This window comes from Nanorana parkeri, unplaced genomic scaffold (assembly GCF_000935625.1).
Source record: "Nanorana parkeri isolate BGI_ZX_2015 unplaced genomic scaffold, ASM93562v1 scaffold695, whole genome shotgun sequence".
Lineage (NCBI taxonomy): Eukaryota > Metazoa > Chordata > Amphibia > Anura > Dicroglossidae > Nanorana > Nanorana parkeri.
This window is the reverse complement of record NW_017306963.1, coordinates 44,019-57,647: the sequence shown is the minus strand read 5'-3', so window position 1 is coordinate 57,647 and position 13,629 is coordinate 44,019.

Here is a 13,629-nt window from a genome sequence, read left to right as displayed (position 1 = left end):
TTGGTGGGTAGGGGGCATATTGAGGAACTTGGCCTTTTGGCAGCAGAAAGAGTAAATCCAGCCCTGCATACACAGCTCGACTTTTGTCCAAATCCTGCTGAGTCAGGCAAAATTCAAGCCATGGGTGGCCCTGTTTACAACACTGGCTACACAAAAGTTAAATAAAAAATAAAAGGAGCTTTGTGGAAAATTGTTGGACGACCACTGACTGCATCCAATCAGATACAGTCACTATTTGGGTGTTTAGAGAAATACCTCCCTTACATTGTTGGTCAATGTAAATGCCTTTTTTATATTGAAGGTCAGTGTAAATGCCTCCCTTACATTGGCGGTATGTGTAAATGCCTCCCTTACAGTGGAGGTCAGTGTAAATGCCTCCCTTACATTCAAGGTCATATGAGAATGTGTGCAGCATTTTTATCAAGATGAATTAAATACATGCAAATATAGCTTGTGAAGGGAAAATGTCCGCAACCCTACAATACTTCTGTGAGCCATGTGCTTCTGTTCAGACAGACAGTTCAGACAAGTGTACAGTGAAGAAGAAAGTCACTCACTCTCCCCATTCCTCTCTCCTCATCCATTCACAAAGAGGTTTGTATTCTTTTCAATAAATGCAAGGCTTTCTGTGAATGGATGAGAGGAGATCTCGTGATTTACCCCCCTCCTTTCTCCTCTCATCCATTCACAGAAAAGTCTTGCATCAAGTGAAAGAAATACAAGACAATTGTGAAAGGATGGGGAAAGGGAAGAGGGAGAGTGAGTGACTCTCTTCTTCAGGGCTTGTTCACACCAAATGCAGATCAGATCCGCATGAGTTTCTGCACATGCAGTGCAGTGGGTTGTGCCGCGTTGTTGTCGCGTTTTTGATGCGTTCCAGGCCGTTTTTGGTAAAAAATAAATGAAGATTTTTTTAAGTTTAAAATGGGCTTTCATTTTGAATGCGTTCACATGCGGTCCAGAGCGTTCCAGAGCAGGTGAAATAGGGCTTGCTGCAGTTTTTCTACATGCTCTGGAACTGAACGCTGTGTTGTGAACTAGAGCCCAAAATACTATTGGAATACATTGGATGCAGTTTTGATCCGATCTGCAACTGCTCTGCTCTGCTCCGGGAAAGCGCTTGTTGTGAACAAGGCCTTACTGTACACTAGCCCAAACTGTCAATCTGAACTCATGGCTATAGGAAGTATCATGCATGAATAGAAATAAAATTTTTAGCACCCCAGCCACAATCTGGACAGAGCTGGCAAAGCATTACACATAAATCACAATGTAAGAAATACTTTGCTTCCTGGAGTTACACTTTGTTTGATCGGCATTACTATTGGGTATCTTACCACAGATGCAGATATTTGTCCGATCAATCAGAAACAATTGATAAGGGTCTGCTATGGCTGATCAACTTGCCAGGATTGAAATCAATTGACAGTTTACAAAATCAATCGACTGGAGAGACTGGAGAGATGCTTTTATCTGGAGTCAGTTGATCTGCGTTCAGATAAAGTAGAAATCAGGTGCATCCAGGAATTGATTTGAACTTCTATCAACACACATGTAAACACATGAAAATGCAAGACATGTTTATTTGCTGAAATGTCATTGGCTACTTTAATGGACTGTTTCAATGGACAAAGGACAGATGCATCTAAACGCATATGCGTGTAAACAGGCGTCATTTTAAGCATCTAGAAGCATAAACAAAGCATCTAGCCTGACCGATATTGCAGACAGATCTCTGCAAAAAAATGCAAGTGTGAATGAAGCCTAACAGAGCTTGTTTCCTGTAAATCAGTGTGCTAGTTTAGCAAGAGTTATTGTAATCGTCCAGTCAATGAGAGGTGTTATAGGAACTGGCAATTCATGTGAACTTCGCTACATGGTCTATTCTTATCTGATCTCTAGTATCACATACCAAAGATAATTTGACAACCCCTGCAGGTATCTAGCAGTGTTTCTGTTTCTTATAAACCAGCGTGTTAGTAGAAACTGCTACAGACATCACTCAGATTCAGGCAATACAATGGAAAAGATTCCAACACACCTTGGCTTCAATATTTCTCAGCTTTTATGGTTACTTGCTACATTCTTTTTTTATTTTTATCTTTTTGGTCACTTGCTACATTCTGTATGTTAGGTATATTTTCATGTACAAACAATTCTAATGTTATTGACTATGTTATTAAATGAAGTGGATGCTTATATAGAGGAATATTTAGGGCCCCTCAATTATGCTGAAGGCACAGCAGGGTATGCATATATACACTATATTGCCAAAAGTATTGGGACATCTCTCCAAATCATTGGATTTAGGTGTTCCAGTCACTTCCATGGCCACAGGTGTATAAAATCAAGCACCTCGGCATGCAGACTGCTTTTACAAACATTTGTGGAAGAATGGGTCACTCTCAGGAGCTCAGTGAATTCAAGCGTGGTACCGCGATAGGTTGCCACCTGTGCAATAAGTCCATCTGTGAAATCTTCCTGCTACTAAATATTCCACGGTCAACTGTTAGTGGTATTATAACAAAGTGGAAGTAACTGGGAACAACAGCAACACAGCCACGAAGTGTTAGGCCGCGTAAAATGACAGAGCGGGGTCAGCGCATGCTGAAGCGCACAGTGCGCAGAAGTCACCAACTGTCTGCAGAGTCAATAGCTACAGACCTCCAAACTTCGTGTGGCCTTCGGATTGGAACAACAGCAGTGCGTAGAGAGCTTCATGGAATGGGTTTCCTTGGCAGAGCAGCTGCATCCAAGCCTAAAGGTGGCCATACACTTTACAACCATCGCAAGACCTTAGTCTCGCGATGGTTGTAAAGTACTTTAAAAAAGTATGATCTGCCCATCTTGGACAGGCAGATCGTACTTGCGATCATCGCAAGCCCTTTTGAGGGGCGGGCTTGCGATGACTGCAATGAGGGGCGGGCTTGCAAGCACGGCAAACGGGCAGTGTGCGCGTGCGCACACCGGCCCGTTCGTCAGTTGTCGAACAAGCAGGCCACTCACTCGCCGAGAATCGTACGATTCCCGGCGGGTTTTCCAGCCTGCTTGTTCGATGGAAGACGTGCGATCGTACAGTAGAAACGGTCGCACGCCTTCCATACACTGTACGATTCTCGTACGATCGCGGGATTTCCCGCGATTCTAGTACGAGAATCGTACAGTGTATGGGCACCTTTACATCACCAAGTGCAATGCAAATCGTCGGATGCAGTGGTGTAAAGCACACCACCACTGGACTCTAGAGAAGTGGAGACTTGTTCTCTGGAGTGACGAATCGCGCTTCTCTGTCTGGCAATCCGATGGACGTGTCTGGGTTTGGTGCTTGCCAGGAGAATGGTACTTGCCTAACTGCATTGTGCCAAGTGTAAAGTTTGGTGGAGGGGGGATTGTGGTGTGGGGTTACATAGCTACATAGTTAGTCATGTTGAAAAAAGACACGTCCATCAAGATCAACCTATAGAGATATTAAAAAAAAAAAAAAGAAGAAAAGCCTAAATAGAACGTTATGCCCCCAATTACCCACTGTTGATCGAGAGGAAGGCAAAAACACCCTATAAAGCATGGTTCAATTTGCTCAGGGGGAAAAAAAATTAGTAAAGACTGCTTACCTCACTCCCCCTCTGCTCTGGCGGGGGTATGATCCTCAGCGCCTTATATACTGTATTAGATGTGATGACTCAGGAATCCTTAGACCGCCAGAGCGGAGGGCAAGAGGGGTTGCTGGGTCCAATCTAGCAGCCACGCAGGATCTAGGAATCGGGTGAGTATATCTTTTTTTATTTTACACCCCAGACCAAAAGTAGTGGTAGGTAGCGGTTGTAGTGGGGAGGGAGGGCGGTAGCCCTACTGCAAGGGTTCATTTTGTAACTGCCCAGAATTCCTCTTTAAAGTATTACTAATGCCTCACTTTTTTTTCTTATTATAATTGCATTTACAGTATATAGGCCAGTTGAGCATTGGACTTTAAAGCTGAACTACAGGTATAAATATTCATTTATCCTTTTATTGGTCCATTATACATATTTTATACCTGCGCGGCCCATGGGGATCCTGTAAAATAGGGTAGTAACCGAAGCTACTAAAGTGCTTTACAGCGCTCTTCCAGGTCCTGTACTGCGCTGTGTTGAGAGACATCCCCTCTTCTCTGAAAACACAGAGGGTCGCTCGCTGGTTGCAGCGGCTATTTAGTTAACAGCTAGTATTTTTAATAAATATAAGGCGTTTGCTGATTTGTAGCTCCGGCTACTACAGAGTTTTATAGGATCCCCGCCACCCTATCAGGTATAAAATATGTATACTTATACTGGGCCAAGCTGGACCATACATAGATACTTATACCTGGAGTTCAGCTTCAAAGTGTAGTTCCACTTTTGCAGTCAAATTTGAAAAAAGCCCTCTATATGTTTTAAAACTATATTTTTTACATTTTAGCTGTTTCTTTGCCTTTGTGAACATTTCAATCTACTCTGAGCAGTTTGAGAGTGAAACTCTTGTGTCAGCCTGGGCCAGGGCCGGACTGGGACTAAAAATAGGCCCGGGCATTTTAGACTGAGCAGCCCAATCATGTGACCACCAACAGGCCCCACCCCTCACAACAGGGGGCGGGGCCAAACATAAGAGCAATTTGTTGTAAGGTCATTAAAAAAACGTATGATCTGCCTATCTTGGACAGGCAGATCGTACTTGCGATGATCGGAAGCCCGCCCCGCTGAGGGGCGGGCTTCCAATGACCGCAATGCCGCACACCGGCACCGAACATGCTACACACCCGCCGAAAATCGTACGATTCTCGGCGGGTTTTCGAACATGTTCGTAAGATAAAAGTCGTGCGACCTTACAGTAGTAGAGGTTGCGCGGCTTCCACACACCTTACGATAATCGTACGATCGCGTCATTTCCCACGATTATCGCAAGGTGTGTGGGCACCTTCAGGGAGAGGGTCAGACTGAGCTTCCTCTCATGTCTGGAAGGCTTTAACCCTTTGTTAGGAAAGACAGTCTTCAAATCTATTTTACAACTGATCATGAAATCTGCCAGCACAGTAAAGACAGGGTTAATCAAAGGAGAACTATGCGGATCCCGGCACAATTGTCGGGATCTGCTTCAGCTGCGGCATCTCAGTACACCGCGAACTGCGGCGGCTACAGCTCGCAGTATACTGAACCTAGGGTGACGGGAGGACGCTAGTTTGTGTCCTCCCGTTACCCTAAGGAGAACTATGGGGAAAAGCCTTAACCCCATAGTTCTCCTTTAATGAAGCAACCTAGATAAAATAACTTCATTAATCCACCTCCTTAACTTTTCATAGGGGGGAGGCTAGGTAGGATTTTTAAGCAAGTATAAAGTGTGACGTACACCCGACCCGTCACAAAGCCGTGGCGATATCACTGTCAGCCTCACCCTGCACAGAGATTTCCCAGCTCGCGGGACAACAATCTCAGGCCAGCAGACTGAGAGTGATCGTCACCAGGGTTGGTTAACTCCGCAGTTAACCCTTTACCCACAAAAGTTCGCTGCCACCATGTGTTTTTTAACGGAAACACAGACCGTGCCCAGCAAGTGCTGTGACCATTTAAAACACTTAAACAATGCCTATGATACCGCTGTCCTCTCAGACAGGAATATGACCGGATTCACTATATAGTAGCGCTCTTCACAGAGGCAAGGATACTTCAAAGTGACATTAAACCCTCAGATTTTTTAACATAAAACAATACTGTAATGTGTGCCTTACTGTAATCCATGGTTGTTTCCCTTCTCTTTGCTGCTCTTCCTTTTAAATCCGTATCTCTTCTCATGCCTGGGGAGAACTTCCCTTTGCAGCTGAGTGCCTCTTCCTGTAGTGCTGGCTCAGGTTGTGAACCTTCACACAGATACCATGTATCCATTCCAGAGACAAGGCAGTCTGCTGCAAAGCAGAAGTTCTGCCCAGCATGAGGACAGATACAGATTTAAAAGGAAGAGCAGCAAAGAGAAGGGAAACAACCATGGATTACAGTAAGGCGCACATTACAGTATTTGTTTATGTTAAAAAATCTGAGGGTTTAATGTCACTTTAATATGATAGTGGAGTATTATATTTCATACGGTCCGGTAACCCCTAAATTATGATGAGTCATGAAGGTCCCGTTAGATTAAATCTAAACATGCCGCAAATATGAAGGATGGGGGGCCAGGAAGGTAAATGTCGTCTGTCCAGCCAGGCTCTGATTCCCCACAAGGCCACCGAGGCCCGGCTATGGGCGGCAAGGCGTAGAGGGGTGGCAGCGGTGTCCTTGTGAGGAAGTTGCATTGGTGCACTGCACTGCCATTCATCTGCACTGCACTAGTCTGCCATAAAAAGTAGAATAGCTCCTATTTTTTGTGCAATGATGTGTGTTTTGAACTATTCATTTTGAATGGGCTGCCTAATGCAGTGTGTCACAATGCGTATCAGGTCCAATAGGTATCCAGATAGCATATCAATGACAATGCGTATCAGTGCACAAAAACCTACCAATTTAACTGAAAAAGAAAGCTCAAGTTAGAAATGTTCAAGAAATATGATTAAATCATCAGTCAAACATATCAATTTTTTTCTGCAGTGTTGTTATTTATATACTGCCAACTAGCACATGAGTAGTGCATGCAACATTCAAGACACGCCTTTGGTGATAACTGTTATGCCTTTTGAACATGCACAGTGCCCTCTGAAAAGTGATCCGTGGTGGATCGCTTTTCAGACAGCACTTGACAGGTGATGCTGCTGCCTCTTGAATGTAGTGTACATGTGAAGGGGTATATATTTTTGCAATTTTTTTTTTTTTTAAAACTATCACCAGGGGACTTTGGAGAAATATTAAATGCCACTAAACTTAAGAGTTACCTTAAATCTTAAAAATGCATTCAAGTACCTTAAATATTAACAAACATGTATCTTATTTGTGTATCACTCAGCTATAAATCCTCAAATCGTCTCTGAATTGGTGCTGACAATGTCCTTCCTTCTGGAGAGTGGCTACTTTTGTTCCCAATGGTACTGTGTATGTGGTAAAGTAGTCACCACTCGAAGCTTGCTCCCGTGATAGACTTCAATACAAATTATTAAACTAAACATGGGATCGTAGTCCATCATGGGAGTGAGCTTGGAGCGGTTGCTACTTTAGAACACACAAAGGGAACAAAAGTATCCACCCTCCAGAAGGAAGGACAGTGACGCGTAAATTCAGAGATGATTTGAGGATCTACAGCTGATACAAAAATAAGATAAATTTTTGTTAATAATTAAGGTACTTGCATGTATTTCTAAAGTTTAACTCCTGAGTTTAGTGTCACTTTAGGAGTGTAAACAGACCGTTGATGTGACAAGGAGCCCTCAATCTCATTCTCCTCTGCTGACCGGCACTTACTTCTGAACACAGACGTAGTGCTCATTCCTGGTCACTTCTGTGTTCATTCACGAACTAGGAATGGATAGTAAATATGTCATTCATGTTTATCGATCCCTTTAGTTATAAGTGAACATGGGTGGGGAACACTAAGGGGGTTATTCACAAAGCTGCCGAAGGCAGCCGAGTGAAAAACCGAACCAAAGTGAAGTGAGCCGAACGCCGTTCAGCTATTCACTTCAGCTCAGTACGGCTGATTTCAGCCGTACATCAGCTGCATTCGGTCAGCCGAACATGCTCCGGCTGAGCCGAAGTGCAGAAGCCGTTCGACTCAGCCAATCCAACTCACTGCCATTTGCCCCTACACCTCTGAAGTAGCGAGCAGAATAGAAACAATGTAAATAAATGGAAAACATTTTTAAAAAATTATTTAAATAAATGTAAAAAACATAAAAATAAAAAAAGTTAAGAAAATAATTAAAAAAACTAAAGTAAATTCAAAAAAAAATACAGCGTGGGGTCCCCCTCCCAAACAATACCAGACCCTTTAGGTCTGGAAGGAAAGTTAGGAAGGGCCCCCATTTGAAAAAAAAGCGTGGGGTTCCCACAAAAGTCATACCAGGCCCTTAAGGTCTGGTAGGAATATTAAGACGGAACCACCCCCCTCCCCCCCATGGGGAAATTTTTTTCCAACCGGACCCTTGATCCGAGCACAGGTGAGCGAGCACCCCCCTACCTGCCATACCAGGCCACATGCCCTCGGCACTGGGAAGGTGCTTCCCTACAAACCCTGGGGCATTGGTTGTGGGGGTGTGGGCAGGGCGGCTTATTCACATCACCCAGATGCGCCCCCCCATTGTGAATGAGTAAGGGGTACTGTACCCATTCACTAAAGTGTTAAATAAAAGCCAAATAAAAAGACCAGACTTTAATTAAAAATCCTTTACTTGAAATAAAAGCACAAAGGATTTTTAACAAGTCCATTATTTTAAGAAATCCCCACAAAATTGATGCACCGACGTAATCCTAGCGTCAATCACGACATCCAGCGTTGTCCAAGACGACGATGACTCGGCGATATAAAAAAATAAAAAATTATTTTGTTTAAAAACGACGCCCACCGACCCGACCACATGCGTTTCAGGGAGGATTTCAGCAGAACCTCCTTGGAGGTTCTGATGAAGGGGCCGTGCCCCTGAAACGCGTAGACCTTTAGAACTCAAGGGGGCAGAGGACGCTGATGTGCTGTACTCCTTCAGACTTCCGCTGCTAGAGATTTTATACTTCATCGCCATTTGTATGCTTTTAACCACCGACTTTCCTGTAAGTAAATTTTTATTTGCGTGTTGTACAAATAAATTACACTTTTACACTATGGAGGCGCTCTGTCTTGTCCCTTGTTTCCTAGAATACCGATATGTACGAACCCTGTGTTTGGTATAGACAAAGAACTGTACGTGGTGGTTGGTAAATTAGAGAACTCCAGGAAATTTTTTTTTTATTAACCCTTGATGTGGGGATACCTCCCTACTGCAATTGTTGCATGCTTGTTTGTGTCTAAGGACAAAAATAATAAAGTTATACTCATCTGAAGCTCCGAGCCGGCCAGCTGTCACAGTGATCACTCCGGCCTGTCTCCTCCTTCACAGCAGCATTGGAATCTTACTCAGCATCCTCATGTCTATACGCTGTGTATAGACGTTAATGATTTATGGGACCTTGGACAGTTTAAGAGGGGGAGAGACGTTGGAAGGACTGGTCTAAGAGGAAGCCGGCTCGGAGCATCGGGTGAGTATAACTTTTTTTTAACCTAGACACAAATGAGCACTGCAAGGGTTAATAATGAAAAAAATCCTGGAGTTCTTTTGTGCCAAACAATGGTTGCTCAGTTATGTAGTTTTGCTCTGGTTTAAATCTGGAAAACTTTAATTGAATATCGGCCAGATGTCTTATTTTACAGTTTTTCAGCATGTTTGCCTCTGTGCTTAAATCAGCACTATTGGGATACGTAAATTGTGTCAATTGTGTAAATTCCACACGCTATAAACTTAAAAAAACTTTCAGCCTTATACCATGTGCCACTTCCTACCTTCCTGATTACACAATCATTCAAACATATACAGGGTTATTCACTAAAGGGTGAAGAGTTTGGGGAAGGCAGGAGAAGTGAACAATCTAGGACAAAATAGCTGAACTGGAAAGTGAGCTGAATTGGAGAATTTTTCCAAAGCAGCTATTTTGGTCTAGATTATTCACTTCTCCTGCCTTCTCTAAACTCTTCACTCCCTTGTGAATAACCCTGATAAATTTTTATTTTTAGAGCATCAACATTAATATGTAAATGTATACTCTCCACCCAAATGTTCTGCTTCCTGCTTTGCAGTGGGTGTTCCATGCACAGAAGGATTCAGACTTGGAGAGGAAAAGCAGAACTACAAGACAATCTGGCTTTACTAGATTGCACAAAGCCCTGGAAAGAGAGACAGCACAGTAAATAAAGTTTGCCATACACTTATTATTTTTCCTGTTCAGCCCCGTGGGTCTAAGCAACGTGTATAGACAATCCCCCTGCCAGGCTATTGTATACAGGCGCTGTCAGAATACCCAAACAGTGACTGTAGCTGATTGGACCACCTCGTTTGACAACAGTTAATTGGAAAAATCAATGGAGGGGTGCACAATGGGGCAAACACTGCTCAAATTCCAGCCAAGCCATCAGAACTCGGCCAAATTTGAGCAGTGTTTGGTGTGCCTAATAGGAGGAGACAGCGCAGGAATGGATAGACACATGCAGCAGAGGGTTCACCTTATCAGTGTCTTTCTGTTCCTTCACTATCCAAGTGATCTCTTGCTGCAAAGGAGATGGTTGGGGGATAACCCCTGACATATACATATACATTAATTTAAAGTGACTTTGCCACAAGATAATTGCTAGCCTGTTTCCAAATATGCTAATTGTGTGGCTGTGACTGACTCAAGGAACAATTGTTCTGCAAATGGGTGTCACAATTTCTTGTCTCTCTATTTTCTAAATTTATTTCAGGTCAGTGAATCAGGCAGCTTTGATGTCAAAGCATCAGCATGACAGCCAGGCAACTAGCATTCTTATAAGGAAAATTCAGCAATGATAGCCTCCTATATACCTTCAGATTCCATTAACAATAGATAATTAAATAAAGATATTCATTTAAAAAAATCTCCTTTCCCTGTAAATCCCCAGGTCCCAACAGATTGCATGCTCTAGATCAGTGGTTCTCAACCTGTGCAACCTCAGGACCCACATTTGTCCTTGGTCATTAAGTCGTGACACAAGTTGCAATGCAATAGAACGCAGGGCTTTGCGGTACCGCGCATTCCATTGCGGGCGATCCAACTGTGGGTGGGAGGTGCGTTTGGGCTACCATTTCAATGAATGGCAATGCAACATACCTCCCACACCAGAACGCATAGTAGGTGTGATTGCGTGGCACAGTGCGTTAATCACGCAGGAGTATGCGAAAAATGCACTGTACTAGTGTGAATGGGGCCTCGAAAAACACTGACATACATACACAATTTTTTTAATTTAATTTTTTAAGGTCCACCCAGTCTTCTTACCTTACTAGAACTGGAGTGGATCCTCAGCCTGGGGTCCAGTGCGGGCTGCTGTGCTGTGACAGAGCTCCATCTATATGTTCATTGCTTGTACAGCTCCCTTGCGGCCCTGTAGAAGTGCCGGGAGCCGGAATGTGACATCACTCTGGTCCAGGCATCTCTACAGGACACATGAGGGAGCTGTAAGCAATGCACGTATTGATGGAACTCCCTCGCAGCCATAGCCCCATCCTATCCCACCTCAAGCTGACAATAACCTTTAGCTGGTACTTGCACCTTTTTTTCTGCAATACAGGACGCGCAGCTGTTTTAGCCGCGATCACGTTCGGAAGCACGGGCGGAATCGCAGCAGGACTGGGGTGCCATTGGAAAATAATGGCACCCACAGCGCAATCTGTGCACACCTGGGCGACTCCTGACCACGCGGCAATCCGGGTGGAATCGTGCATGATTGCCGCACAGTGGAGTGTCAACTAGGTGTGCACAGGCCCTGAATGGCTGCTTGACATGGGAACTGACAGTGCTGCGCTAGGGGGAGGTTGAGGAGCCTCTCACCTAGAAAGATGGAAGGCATGCAATGACCCACTGAACACGGGGTCGTGACCCACTTTTGGGTCACAACCCACCAGTTGAGAACCAAGGCTCTAGGTGACATACAAATTTACTGTATGGGCATAAAATTACAATTTTACAATTACAAACCAGTGAAAATATCACCATCGAGCTCCGTTTTTTTGTGTGCACTGAGCCTTACCCTTCCACTACTCTCTGCCCTGAAGAAAAGATGTCATAAATTAGTGCAGGCTATGTATGTGTCCACCACTATATTTTTCTTTTACATGAAGCTATAAATATATATGATTTTTCTTTTATTACAGGCATTTATATAGCACAGTCAGTTTACACAGCACTTCACATACTGCACATCTACATTATTTCCTGCCCTCACAAAGCTTACAATCTAAGGTCCCTATTGCACACAGATACAAGGGCCAAATAAAGCTGGCCCCAATGGCGTGACTAGAGATGTGCGGCCTGCAGCGGGTGACAGCAAAACGACTAATAGTCATGTGCGCATACCTGCCGGTGGCCATCTTGGTACTGGATGCCGGCAAAAAGGGGAGGGGGATGTTCACCCAGTGGGATAAGGTATGCCGTGATGACGTCGCGTGTGCTCACCTACAAATTTAGAAGATGTCTCAAAAGGAAGGGACAGTTCCTCCCAGAAGAGCCGGTCATCTGCACCCTCCATCCTCTCCAAGAGGATGGAGGGATGGAGGGTGCAGATGAACGGCTCTTCTGGGAGGAACTGTCCCTTCCTTTTGAGACATCTTCTAAATTTGTAGGTATATGTTCCAACCTATTAGGTATATATCTAGCAGCTCTAATTGTCTCCCCTATATATTTTAGGACAATACTACTAGTCTAACTTTATAAAGTAAATGGAGAATCTCCAATGTGTTAAGGTTCAATTTATACCTTGACATTAGGTATATAGACATATGGGTATTGCTAGCCTATATAGGGTAGCTCCTACACTTATTATGAGAGCTCTCATTTACTGTCACTATTACAGTTTTGGTTAATATTTATCCACAGTAGGCACAATGAGGGTCATTCGAATCCCCCAATTGGCCGTCTATCTGTGTCCCCCTCATCTTTCTGCCTCCCTGGATATATAGGGGCTAGCCCTCGGATCAGCGGACTAGTCCATCAGCGGTCTTCCTCGTAAATTGCATATATATTTGACTACAATAGTAATTGGATATTCACATTGTTACTGGTCAATAAATTCAGTCACTATTTATTTGTTTGGTTACCTGATATATGCTATAGGCGTTCTCCCTAATCTTCTGAAGAAGCCAGTCCGGCGAAACGCGTCAAGGCTAGACCCATTGCACAACATCAGTATGAAATCAAAGAGGACTATTATGGATATTTCAATCAATCATGGACATTTGAAAAAGATAAGCAATCATGATATCGCATAGAATTAAGGAATTGTGCCAATGGGGTCTAGGGGGATGCTACGCCTTGAGATATGAATTTTATCTGACCTATTCTTTTATTTGATTGTGTATAGATATCTAATAATTATGTATTTTACAAATGAGCATGCTGTAAAAATTAAAATAATTTATTAATGAATGAATATCCATATATGTGATTTAGTCCCTCGCTATCTGGATACAACACTTTTAAAGCCCCATCTCTTCCCCTACTTTTTATCCATTTTCTAATGGTTGATGGGGTCAAATGGACGATCAATTTCGACCATGGTGCTGAGAAAAAATTGAAGGAGCAGTATGGAAAAAATGTTCTCAAAATAATGAAATTCTAATAGTGAATGTGGTTTTCTTTCTGGGAACTATATTCATTCTGACATTCTACAAATCTTCGATGGCATTATCGAATGTTCTGACAAGATTTTTCATATGAAAGTTTGTTAACAAATCTACCAGTGTATGGGCAGCTTAAAGAGGAACTCCAGGAATGTAAAACGTTAACTATTGCAGTGAAGCTTCCCACACACTGCAAGAGTTAACTGCTTGTTTTTCTCTACGGGCTACGGGCATATATCTAAGCCCCGCTGATGTCATCATGCCTAATGTATTAGGCGTGAGGACGACGAAGGACATACCACAGCTGGAGCGGAGGGGCAGAG